Here is a 12,406-nt window from a genome sequence, read left to right as displayed (position 1 = left end):
GCCTTCCTTCAAGTATTCACACATTTTATTCACACATGCTTATTATATGCTGGCTAGAGGTTATAAACATTTTACAGATGAGACCATTACACCATACCAAGATTTAATAGCAAGCTACTGAGTTATTCAAACCTTAGTATACTTGATTAATCATTTGCTCAAGGGTCAATATATAAACCCTTTCCAATTATGATGGACTTAGAGCTTCTAAAGCAGGTCTGATTCTTCTACAGCATCCATTTACACTATGTCAAACACTTCAAAACTTCAGCTCATTTGGATGCATTAACTGTCCCACCAATTCTCAGCTCTAAGCACCTCACCTTTGAACAATTCCCTTTTGGGAAAATTTAGCTGGTATTCAGAGCCCTGCAAGGAGAAGAGAGACTACAGAGAGTAGAAAGAGGAAAAAAAACCTATTTAAGTATAGAAATGAGCAAGGGAGAAAAAGCAAAGTCCCCTCACCTTCCCTTTGATTGTCTCTAGAATTTGTTAATGGCTTTAGTTCTCCCAGGTGACCTGTTCAGGCACACTTAATTGAATGTGGAAAGTTTTATTTGGAAATATACTTAAGATTCTGGCTGATTAAAGTGTCTTTATTTTATGAGATTTATATTATTATTTAGTACATAAAAGTAACCAATAAAGACTGTAAGATATTCTTTTTTCACTCATCACACCCTTCAATCAGCAACTAAAGTGTTTAACAACTGGATACCTACAGATGGGCTCTAAAGTGAAGCACCTAATTAAGCGCTCTGGAGAAAAAACCAAACAAAACCACCCTGGAAGTAGCAAGACTCCCACAGAGCTTCCCAGAGTTGGCAGGGAGCTGCTGTGTGCTTCACAGGTACAAAAATCAGGGCCAGGATTTTCTTAGCTACTTGCAAATTTTGAATGTGAAATTCCCTTTCAACAATAAAATTGCAGCATCTGAAATCCAAGTTCCCATCACTGCCCTCCCTTCAAACCTGTGGCCATCCTGGGAGACTCTTCTATTACTTTTCAGTCATTTTGGGGTAGCACAAAAGAAAAAAAAAAAAGAAAAAAAAAAGAGTAAGCCCAACTCCCATCCTCCATCCAATTAGGTAATGTAATTACAAGACACTGGGTGATGAAGCAGCACCACTGGGTCCTGACAATAGCCTCAGTTAAGACAAAGCAGCATTCCAGCTTACTAATTGAAGGGCTTTTCATCTGATTGACCTGCCTGTGGTAAAAATATTACATGACACTCAAATGGTGGGATTTATGTTCTTCTCAATTTAGTCTCTTGGTCATTAATATCGCATTAATGACAGGGGTCTGAAATGTAATTGGAAGGAACGTAACAGATTAGCGTGCTTATTCACCAGAACACCATCCAGCAGAGTGCTACGTGAATAGCTACTTATAAAATAGACCTTAAAAGAAAAAGGCTGATGTTTTCAAATAAATCATCAGGATCATAAAGAGCCCCATGCTACCAGTGCCTGCTAGAACACTGAGCTAAAGCACTTCTTTTCATCCTTGTGGCTCTGGTGCAAGACACGGAGGAGTCCACAGCATTTCACATGGCTGAAATAGTGGTCATTTATCCGTGTTACAAAACCATTACACATAGCTCAGCCAGAATGTATCTTCCAAAACAGTCCCCCTGAGAACCTTAATAGTTCTGGGTCGGAAACAAACTGTTGCTTTTTGTTCCAGATCTGTCAGATGGGACACACTTACCAGTACTTGCAACAAATATCTCTGGCATTAGGCACTATCACCATTCCCTTCCTGAGACGTGCAAAGACAACCATAACATAATCACAAAAATAGGGATTGGGAAAACTACAATGTAGTTTTGCAACTGTGGAAACAATGCAAGGCTCTTGACACACGAAAGTTTTCAAATACTAACAGCTGGAATATGGCCTGGCATACACAAAGCTAAAGAATATTCACAGGCAGTAACAGGCTGCTGTGTTCCAGCCACAGATAAGTCACAAGACTGAATCCAAGCAACCCAGCTATAAACAGATACCGGATTTTTCAGAAGAAATACTTACAGGCATTGATACACAACACTAACATCATCTCCACCTTCAGTGAGATCTAACCACACTAACCTGATGGGCTGTCTTGGCTCAAACACTCTTTGGTTTGGACCAATTCTTAAACTGAAATTTACTCAAATCCAACAGACAGGTCTCATTCTTGGAGAGCACAACCGCATATTCCTATCCCTGAGACAATTACAGAAAATGAATTCTCAGCACCCTTTGAAAAAAGCATCAGCTGACTGAGACATCCAGGTGTGAATGTTTTGCCCTAACTATATGCATTTTCAAGGGTAGAACAAGTTTTGAGAGCCCATGAAGGACACATTTTAATGGAATGCCTCAAGATTTAAATGAAATTACCACAAACAAAGTTATAGTCCCAGCAACTTTACCTATACTGTTGGTTCTGCTGATTCTTGGCATATTCTACTTTGCATATGCTAAAAATTTAAGTACACCAGCAGGTCAGACCTTTTAGGCAACTTTGCTGAAAAAACACCTGAATCATTCCAAACTCCAAAATTTTTTCTTCCTGCTTTCTGTTTTCACACTTCTCTGGCTTGCTGACTCAATCAAGATCCAGAAGCACCCAAGTACTGTGAGAAAGGCTGACCTTGCAGTATGTTTGGCCTACATCTGAGAGATGTCTCATTTTTAGCATCAGATTTCCAGAGAGAAACTGACGTATCTACCAATTTCTTCTACCTAGCAGCTTCTTCTTACTCATGACCTTCTTTGAACAGTTGTTATATTGCTAGTTGAAGCATTATTAATTGGCAAGGTTTTGTCATGCTGTAGCTTCATTTCATTCTCTAAATCCAGCCTATTTGACAAAATGACAATCCTATTTAACTATATTAAATGCATTTGCACATTTTGTCACTATCTTCTCATGAAACTTCGTCAATCATGTTTTCAGACATGATGATCAGCACCATTCCCAGGGACTTCCAGCTCAAAATCTATTACATGGGTTTGAGATTAGTACTCTAATTCAATGTTATCTGAATTGCAAATGCAGTGTTTTGTGTAGCATGTGAACTTTATGCAGTTAAAAGAGATGTCAACACTTCAAAAGACTAATTTAGCACCTGGTACTGTAAGACATTTCCCATCTTCACACTATTTGCACATTACTCAGAACACAATGGTCTTTTTTTCAGCCTTTATGCATGACCCAGGAGGCCACGGATTGTGTGTGCCATTGAAGAAGCACTTACAGTTCCTATAGTATGACTGATGCTTTTGTATCAGCAGGCAACCAAGAGCTCAACCAAAGAAAGGCTCAAACCTCTACTTTTGCATCTGAACACAAGTCAGAGCCTGAATAACACTTTCCCTCCCTCCTGCATCCTGTTTTTCAGAACAATATGCACAACCTTCAAGAACCACCAAAGCCCTGCTAATACAAAGTTTAGATTTGTCTCCAGGCCTCCTAATGAGCCTAGAACTGGCTTGAATGAATTGTTTTCTTTGTCTGTGAGGCATCATTAACCAAACTGTCCTGAAGCATCATGCTTCTTTCCAAGTCATAAGCCTCAAGAACACAAGCCATAAGCTGCCTCATTTACATCCATGCTAAGTACATGTCAGCTTACATCCTTGAACAAACCATAACATTTCTCCAGACCCATATTTGAACATCCCTGTGAAGCATGAAGGGACATGTTCTACAACACCAATCTGGCATCCTCTCAATACCCTCAATACACAATTACCTGGGAAGCTTATTTCCAATGGAACAGGATCACATGGTGCCATCCAGACATGGCAGTAGTGACTTGCTTTGCCTTCTGAACTTGCTTGACCAAGCCAGATTTCCCCACTATCGAAGTACAGAGTGCAACAGTGGAGCACTGCATCAGGAATGGCTTGTGTTCCTCAGGTCACAACTACTACTGCAAGGCACTAATTTCCGCCCCCCCCCCCCCCCTCGATTCAATCCCAGTCTATTTAAGGAACATTTTCCCTTTCTTCCATTCCTAGGGTGTTTTGAATGAGGCTGAGCTTAAGATGCTGTAATCATTACTTATAAAGCATAATGCTAAAGCATTATAGAGACTTCAATGAGACAGGGTTGAAGCAGCAGAAATCCTTTCTGTGTTCCATCAATGTGCTCTGGGGTTAGGCCTCTGCTGCAGTATAACAAGCAGAATGTACATTTTAATAGACAAGACAAGAAGAAGGATGCTTCCAAGACACACACAGCCTAGCAATGAAATAAATATGCCTTCTTCCCTCTGCCTCCTCAGCAAATAACTGACCCAGGTGAGATTTCCTGCTCAGGCACAAAAAAAGCAGGACAGGTGGGATGACAGTTACAGGCAGGCATTCCTTCCAAACCATCCATTAACTGACAGCAGCTGAACTTTCCTACTCTTCAACCTAGAGACTATAAATTCAGGCTTCTGCATAAAAATGGGACAAAGCTGTAAAGGTCTTTGGCCTGTAAAGATCTTTCATGCCGGCACCACGGTCCCCAGCTGTTGTCTCGAGGCATTTTCATGATCCAATGAAACAGCATCAAATATAAGCACATTGATTTAAAAAGATGTAGGGTCTGACTCAGTTCCCACAAAGGCATGCAAAAGGTTCCCACAGACTTCCAAAGAAGGATCTGAATCAGAACCAAAATCATAGACCCTATGATAATGATTTCAACATCATCCAGTAACCTAGATAACCAACAGTTCTCTAAAAAAAGGGTAGGCAATTAAAGGGAGCCCTCACTGAGACCGATGGCAAATTAGCATTAAGCCTCAAGCCTATTTCTTGATACTGTCTCAGCACAAACCTCAGTCCACCTGCTCCAGAAAATGCCTGAGCTCTGAGGAGCAGTTCTGACATTTCGGTGCAAATCGCTGCCTACATTTTAATGAATTGGCAATAGAAGCCTCTGCAGCAGCACGTGTCAGTTCAGGTGAGTTACGACACTCAGCAAAAGAAACAGCTCTTCTTTCAGCATCCACAGTGTTTGATTCAGATATTGCATCATTTCAGACTGATTAATGACCCAAAAGTAGGTAGCAGAGGGCACGAACATAACAGGACATGACTGGGGTGATTTGAGAAGTCTCAATGGGACGTGGTGCCAGACTGACCCTACCCGGGGAAGGTGGGACTTGGGGGGTGTAATCTTGATTGCTCTCAGGTCCCGGAGAGCAGAACCGATCCTGTTCCAGACACACTGCAGACAGGAAATGCCATGTATGGTAGAGATATTCCTTATCATAGTTTCTTGAAGTTCATTTTTCTCATCACAGGAATAAGCTTTCTGACTAAGCTTTGGAACTATGTCTCTCTCCTGGCAGCCATCACCAGCTATGCTTTCAATAACTCTTCCCAAATGCTTTGCAGATACATAGATGCAGACACTGAAGGGAAAAACCCCAACAGTCAGAGCAGAAAATACAACACTCAAATTTCTGATAACACCTATGAAAAGCCTCCTCCTCTCATAGATTGGCTTTTTGGGGCTGATGCTCTGAGAACACCCTAACCTGTTTTTTATTTATAGTTTCCCTTGGAAGAGGGACAGGTAGAAAGGGACAAGGTAGGAGTATAAAGCAGCTAGGAGACAAACACATGACAGTAATTCTGCACTTTATTTCAGCAAGCTGCAACTATTTCATCTATATAAATCTTTTCCCATCTCTTCTGTCCTAGGTCAGCAAAATCTGAGGGAACAATGAGGACCCAAGATTCAAGAGTTCAAATCATTACACTTGTCTGTGCAGGAGAAGATGTTGCTCTTACACGAAAACAGTTTCCCATACAGTATTTCGTATCAGCTGTGCTGAAGATACTTAGCAGGCTTGATAGATGCCCAGAATACCTTAAGACCAGCTCAGCCAATGCTTCATTATTGAAGGAATAAGCAATAGCATATTTTTTTCCTACAGTACACCTCACATAATCCACATTAAAAAAATGCAAGATAGTAAAACTTGTAAGAGTGCTGTGAATAGCACTGGGAAGAAGGAGCAGCAGGTACCTTCTTGCTGGAGAGGAGTCAAAGAAATGGTGCTTTTTAATTCCCACAGAAACTCTCATACTTCCTTGCCCAGAGAGAGTGGATTTTGATATGTCTTGACCTAGTCCTAGCTAGAGCTGGAGAGTCAAGTAGCCATGAAAACACAGAGGGAATTTCTCACAGCAGAACTGCTGCAGGAACTTGACAACTCCTACCTCCCAAGAGCTGCAGCTTTGGAGATCTCATACGCATCTCCAGCAGCCATATAGGTGTAGGTACATATAACCAGACTTGAGGTAGGTTCATCTCTTCTCCTGATAGGCAATGCAATCACCAGCACACTGCAGTGCAAGTAAGCCTTCTGCATAGCAGGCTGCCACGAGGGGAAGCAGGTCTAAAGGGGCCTGTGGGAATTACCTTTCTTCAAACTATCTGCTTTCAGACATATGGGAGAGGGAAAGTGATGCAGAATCAGTCCATAAAGAATTTCACTCTGCAACGTAAAGCGGAGATGAGAGCCCTTATCCTCTCCCTTTCTTCTGGGACTTCAGAGCCACCCAAATCCAGCACAGCATCCTCCCTCACCTGGCACCCACTGATCCCCAGTCCCCCAGCACAGCAGCTCTCCTGTGGTGAGGAGGGACCCCTGATAGCTGGAGAGAAGAAGAGATGTATAGATTGCCATGTGTCATCTTAACACAGCAGAGGCAAAGCAGGAGTAGGTTACAGCTACCAGGTAGCACAGCAGGGCATTAACCAGCATTACACGGACAGCCATAATAGTAGCACTTAGTAATTTGAGTGTTGACACCACTGGCAGATAGAATAGCAACACTACCATAGTATATTACCTACCCTCATCTCTTCCTCTGTGATAAGAGAGTATGCAGTAGACTGTATTTTTCCTGAGCAGTCTAGCAAAAGGGCAAGTGTGCAGATATCCAAATGTCAACAGCATATGCTCATCTGTAGGGTTCCAGTACCACATTAAAGGCTGGCAAAATACACCAGAGCCAACTAACAGCCTTTGTCCATGAACACCCTGTGTTAGTTCCAGCACCAATTTCTGTAAGAGCCACATGGTCAGGAACTGCATGTGAAGGAAGGGACTGAATGTATGTGCAGCAGACTTCACAAGGTTGCTGGGAGAATCTTTTTTGCCTTCTTTCTAAAAGAGAGTTCTGCCCAAAAATAATAGGATGGAACAGTGGGATATAAACATTCCAGTAATTCATGGTGACTTCAAAGATAACACTCAGTACCCTTCTTACATACAAAATGATGGCTTGGGGCTTTTAGTTTTGTTTGTTTCTGTTTTTCAAACTGTGGATTTATCTTACATAGTGGAAGCAAAAGAGCAGAAGCTGTATGTGTTATAATACAACTTTTGCCAGAGCATGTAAGACTAAAGGCCTTTTTTTTTTTTTTTCTTGGAGTGAATCATCATGTGTAGGGGGGTGGGGTTGGTTTATGTTTACGTTTTTTAAAATTAACCCAGCTAACCATTTGTTCCATACTGCATGTAATTTGTTGCTTCTCTTTTAGCACTCCTTGAAAGACAAGCTTTGGAAATAAATACACATCTGGCAAGTCTGAAAGACAGGACTTCAGCAAGCACTGCAGGCTAACTGGAATTCCACAGTGGACTATTTGCTTCCTCTTTCAGAGATAAATCAAAAGGAGAGGAAAAGAAAAAAAAACACTAGTAGAAATACCTATCCAGATTAACTTGCAGTGGGAACAAAAAGGTTTTATCATGTTAGCTATATTAACACTTAAAACAGAAATATTTACCAAGAACTGTAGGATTCAAAAGCACATTCCTGGTTTACCTTGTTAATTCTTTGCTTTTCCATTTCCAAACTCTCTACCATCTGCAACTCTGATGTCTCCCAGCAAACCCACATTACCACAGCCTGGTCTGGTTGATTATTAGGTACACTTGGTCTCCCAGCCTAGTGGAGCCTAAGTACTTGGCAGAATACTTTGCTCGTCTGTAAAACAGCATCCCTTTTACACAGAAATACGCTTTATTCAAGATATTTACATGGGAAATAGCAGTATTTTACAAGACTGGAAAACAGCCTGCAACTTTCTACCTCCAAGCTCTTTCTTGCTTTAAGAACCTGGTGTCTGCCCACGAGGGAGAGGAGTCCTGATCTCTCAGAAGTTTGTACTAAGAGGGGTAGGAAGGCTAGCACCAAAAGCAAGGTTTCACCTAAGACAAATTTCTGGCCAAAGTAGTCAGCTGTAAGAACTATTATTATGACTAATAGATGTGGATATCCAAGCAGCCAGAAACAAACTCTCAGCACATAGACTGATCACTCCTGATAACCATGTTGCTTCATGTGAAACTGTTCCAGAGAGAAATGGTGCAGTTGGGATTACAGACTCTTTCCAATGACATCCTGGAATATAAACCAGCTCAAGATGATCAGGCACAACACAGGCAATCAGGCACTATGCTCATCAAAATGCTATCTAGACAAAAAAAACTGGTTACTTATTAAATCAGAGTTTATATTGATACAGAGGAGGACAGACACATATTTAGCTTTTTGTGTAGATGGAAGTGCATCTTGGTAAAGAAACTCCATGAAGATTGTGTGCTCAGTGCATTTCTTTGCGATATGACTCTATAATGCACAGCAGCTCACTCATTTTTTGCGGATTTATTACGGAGCATGAACCAACAACCAGCAAGTGTTTTCTCCAAATGCTTGCCAAAAGCCAAAAACAACACACAACAGGGTTTTGCAGGTGAAAGTACCAAAATCTGTGCACCCGCAGGTGCAGAACTGATTAAAAGGCATGCATAAAGGGAGGTAATTTCTAAGCAGGTGTTTGTACTTAGAAAACACAAATTAAGATATATACATACTTTATTGAAGTTTTATAAATGGAGTTAATCTAGAGATCTGTCTAAATATGTACCAACTTTAACTAATTTTAGATTAATGAACAAATTTGTTAATGATTTTTTTATGCAACTTCTATTTTAGAAAGTGCTAAACAGTGTTACAGAGCAGAAATGTGCAAGTACCAGAGACAAAGTAGAGGAAGACTCACTTCTTATTTTTCTATAGAGAAATTGTGCACTAATATAAATTATCAAATCACATTACTTGACAGAATAAAAAATTATCTTTTCAATATTATCTCAATCTTGTTACTTCTGCTGATTTTCTTTAGTTAAATTTATCATTAGCTATTTTCATCTCTGAAACCAGGTATATTTATGGACTTACTCTCTGATAAGGTATTTATTTGGGTTTCTTATTTTGATTTGTTTTAAATGTAATTTAAGACCTCATGAACAGTAACCAAACATTTAAGTATCTAGTTGTCCTGTTTCTATTTTGCTATGCATGGAATTCATGCATTGTTGTTTTCTGTGACTATCACCTCTTATATACTCTGGAACTGTCCTTGAATTCTGGTCTGATTTTCATTTTTCCTTGTGAGAGCCTATTATTTAGTTATTTAGTAGCTACTAGCAGATGAGGGATTCATTCATCATTTATTTGATGGTCATTATTCCATATTAAAAGCCCAAAGATATTTGGTAATAAATAACTAAGGATATTTTAATAAGTGGTTACAAACCTTAATGCAGTGCTCTCTAGCAACTACATGTCCGCATGCTGCATATATCCAATTCCCTGTTTTATCTGCCGATTTTCAGTCACTATCTTTTTAACCCAAACAGCATGAAATAGCATTTAGATAGTATCTTAGATGAACTGCTTCATTGTGCTCCAATCCTTTTTTCCAGATCAAAATCCATCTCTCTGAGGTAGTTTCTCACTCCATGTCCTTTTCTTGCCACATGTGTATTTCTTTACTGAACAACTTGACAGCAGGACAGATAAGAATTAACATGTCCTTTTCTGTATACTTGTTTGCACAATAAATTACAAATAATCTAGATATTCACTCAAATGATAGCATTTTGATTGTTTTCCTTTAAGTGTCCAAATTTTAACCAGGAACTAATGTTACCAACACACTGCCAAAAACCTTTACAAATTGGGTGCCTTCACCTCTGTAGCTGCTTTCTGCCTTTGTTAAGCTGTCTCTTTCCATTTACACTTCAAATTTGAACTATGCGGATGTGTACTCTATTTAATTACACAGTAATAGCATGCATGAGGCACTAGACTGTCAAAATTTGAAGAAAAGCAATCCCTGAAGACACAGTTTTCTATTTCTATTGAATGCCTATTGTTTCTTGCCTAGTTCAGTATTTTTGCAGTTGCCACAGTACAGTTTTTCAATGGGCTCAGCCTGTGCCAACTTGCTCCTTCTTGCACTGTGTTTTCATGTTGACTTGGATGTGAGTACTTCTCTACTTACAGTGGTCTTACTACTGCTTTTATTTGTACCAGCAAAGAGTTTTTCACATTTCAGCTCCTAGCCTTCCTCACTGACAAACACACATTCTGCCTTAAAAGAAAGAAAGAAAAAAATGTTGAGAGAAGAGCCAGCGTTTTGCTCCTCGAATCCTGGACGACAAAGATCAGGAAAAGTGCCTAGCTAGTCACTGCATAAAGAAAAAAGCTGCATCAGCTCTTCTCTGACCCTTTTTCTCATTAGCACTTCAGGAATTCACCTTGTTCCATGTGGCATGTCTTCCCAATTAGAAATCAGGCCTCCAAAAAGGATACCAAAGTAGTAGGGTTACTATGTGAGGTTGTGATTATGCTTACGACCTTGCTCAACTGCTGCAGCCACTGGGTAGAGCATATCCATACAGCAGCTGCAAAATTTTCCATAATTTCCTGGAGTCGATAACAAGAGCTGGGCATGAGACCTCTGGCTTAATAAGTAAGTCTTCTGGTAGAGTTGAGGATCACAGTAAAATCAGGACAGGGGATTTTTCTCAGTATTGGGATGGGTTTTGTCCAAGGTTGTAGTTTGGGTCCAGAGTTAGTACTGATGCAAATCCAGAAGGAATTAACACAGGTCTGGCTATTTTGATCTTGTCTCTCTTGTGACTTCCAAAACATTGGGGTTTGGATTCCAAACATAATCCAGCTTTATAAACATTATTCTCCCTTTCTTTGGCTAACAATATGCCACTTGCACTCTGAGCTCCTGTATACCAATGATCATATGTATTAATCCCTGAACTACTTCAGCTAATAAGCCCCAAATCCTTAAACTGAAAATCAACTCTGAAAACATAGATTACATCAGTCCAGTTCCAGTGTTCCACTACTCGCAACTACAGGGCTAGGTCCATTGCAGAAAGATCGATGAGAACCTGAGCATGAATGTGTGTTTGTAACATGAGAACTGTTTATAAGCAGGTAATTGGCTCTTTCATAACATGCTTCCCTCTTTGGCGTCTGATCACAGCTGCTTTTGCAGAATGTTGTGAGAGAGATTAGAAAAAAAAAGAAAATGAAAAAAGCCTCTTCATGTTAGATGTTCTTTCTCTGGAAAGGATGCTTCCTGGCCAGTTATAAACCAGAACAATTTACTGAGTTAAAGGCTTCTACATTTGGCCATATGCATTTTTCTTTAGGAATGCAGCAACAATCAATCCAACATGAAAGCCAGCCAGACATGTGACTGCCACTGCCCATTTTAGGTGGAAATTCTCTTTTATTAGAAACTGCAGAGCATGTGTGTGGGCAGGAGGGAGCAGGGTGGAGAGGTTTAGTCCTTGGTTGTCGTTCTTTAGGCGTGACCACAATGCTGCAATCTCTGGAACGCAGCTGGACAGAAAGGATGAGGAATGCCCCTGCCGCCCTTGGGGAAATGAGTCTGATGATGCCAGGAGCTGTGATTTGTCTCTCCAGGAATGTTGCCACCTGCAGCAATTAAAACTCCTCTATAATATGATTTAAACAAGGGGATATTTCTTCCCCAGAAACTGCCTGATCATTGTTTCCTCCAAGTGCCTCCGACAGGCAAGAAAATTAATGCAATGAGGAGTCCTCAAAATGGGGTACTGTGGCTGTCCTGAAAGCAGGTGAGGGATGCTGTGCATAGCTTGACAAAATTAAGTGAGCCTGACAACTCCATCATCAGTTCCCCAGACATATCCATCAACTAGTGTTAAAGGAGTTGAAACTATGTCTAATCGCTATGCTATCATCCACCTTCATTGCCTTTGTTGGGACAGGAAACAAAGCGCATGAGTAAAACCACTGCTGGATGCATTTCATCATTCCACATACCACGAGCAGACTTCCCAACAAACTCCAGTGTCTTCTGTTACATATCGGAAGACAAGAGAACCACTATACAGCCATGGATTTTTTTTTCCCCAAGTCTTTTTTAAAGCCTTTTAAAGTTTCTTTAGCATCTCCCTCAAAACAAAGCCCTTATGTCAACAGAAACTCTTGCTTAGATATGCTTCACCTGTTATTTTTTATGAATGTGCATGATC

General features: G+C 40.4%; 1 protein-coding gene across 2 annotated transcripts in view; it reads right to left on the bottom strand.

Moving 5' to 3' along the window:
- Nucleotides 1-12,406, bottom strand: part of LOC128149055 (sphingosine-1-phosphate transporter SPNS2-like) — a 141,824-nt gene that overhangs the window by 64,150 nt on the left and 65,268 nt on the right. The gene's annotated exons all lie outside the window — the stretch shown is intronic.

The sequence above is a fragment of the Harpia harpyja genome, chromosome 12 (genome assembly GCF_026419915.1).
Source record: "Harpia harpyja isolate bHarHar1 chromosome 12, bHarHar1 primary haplotype, whole genome shotgun sequence".
NCBI classification, from domain to species: Eukaryota; Metazoa; Chordata; class Aves; order Accipitriformes; family Accipitridae; genus Harpia; species Harpia harpyja.
This window is presented reverse-complemented; position numbering and strand designations above follow the sequence as displayed.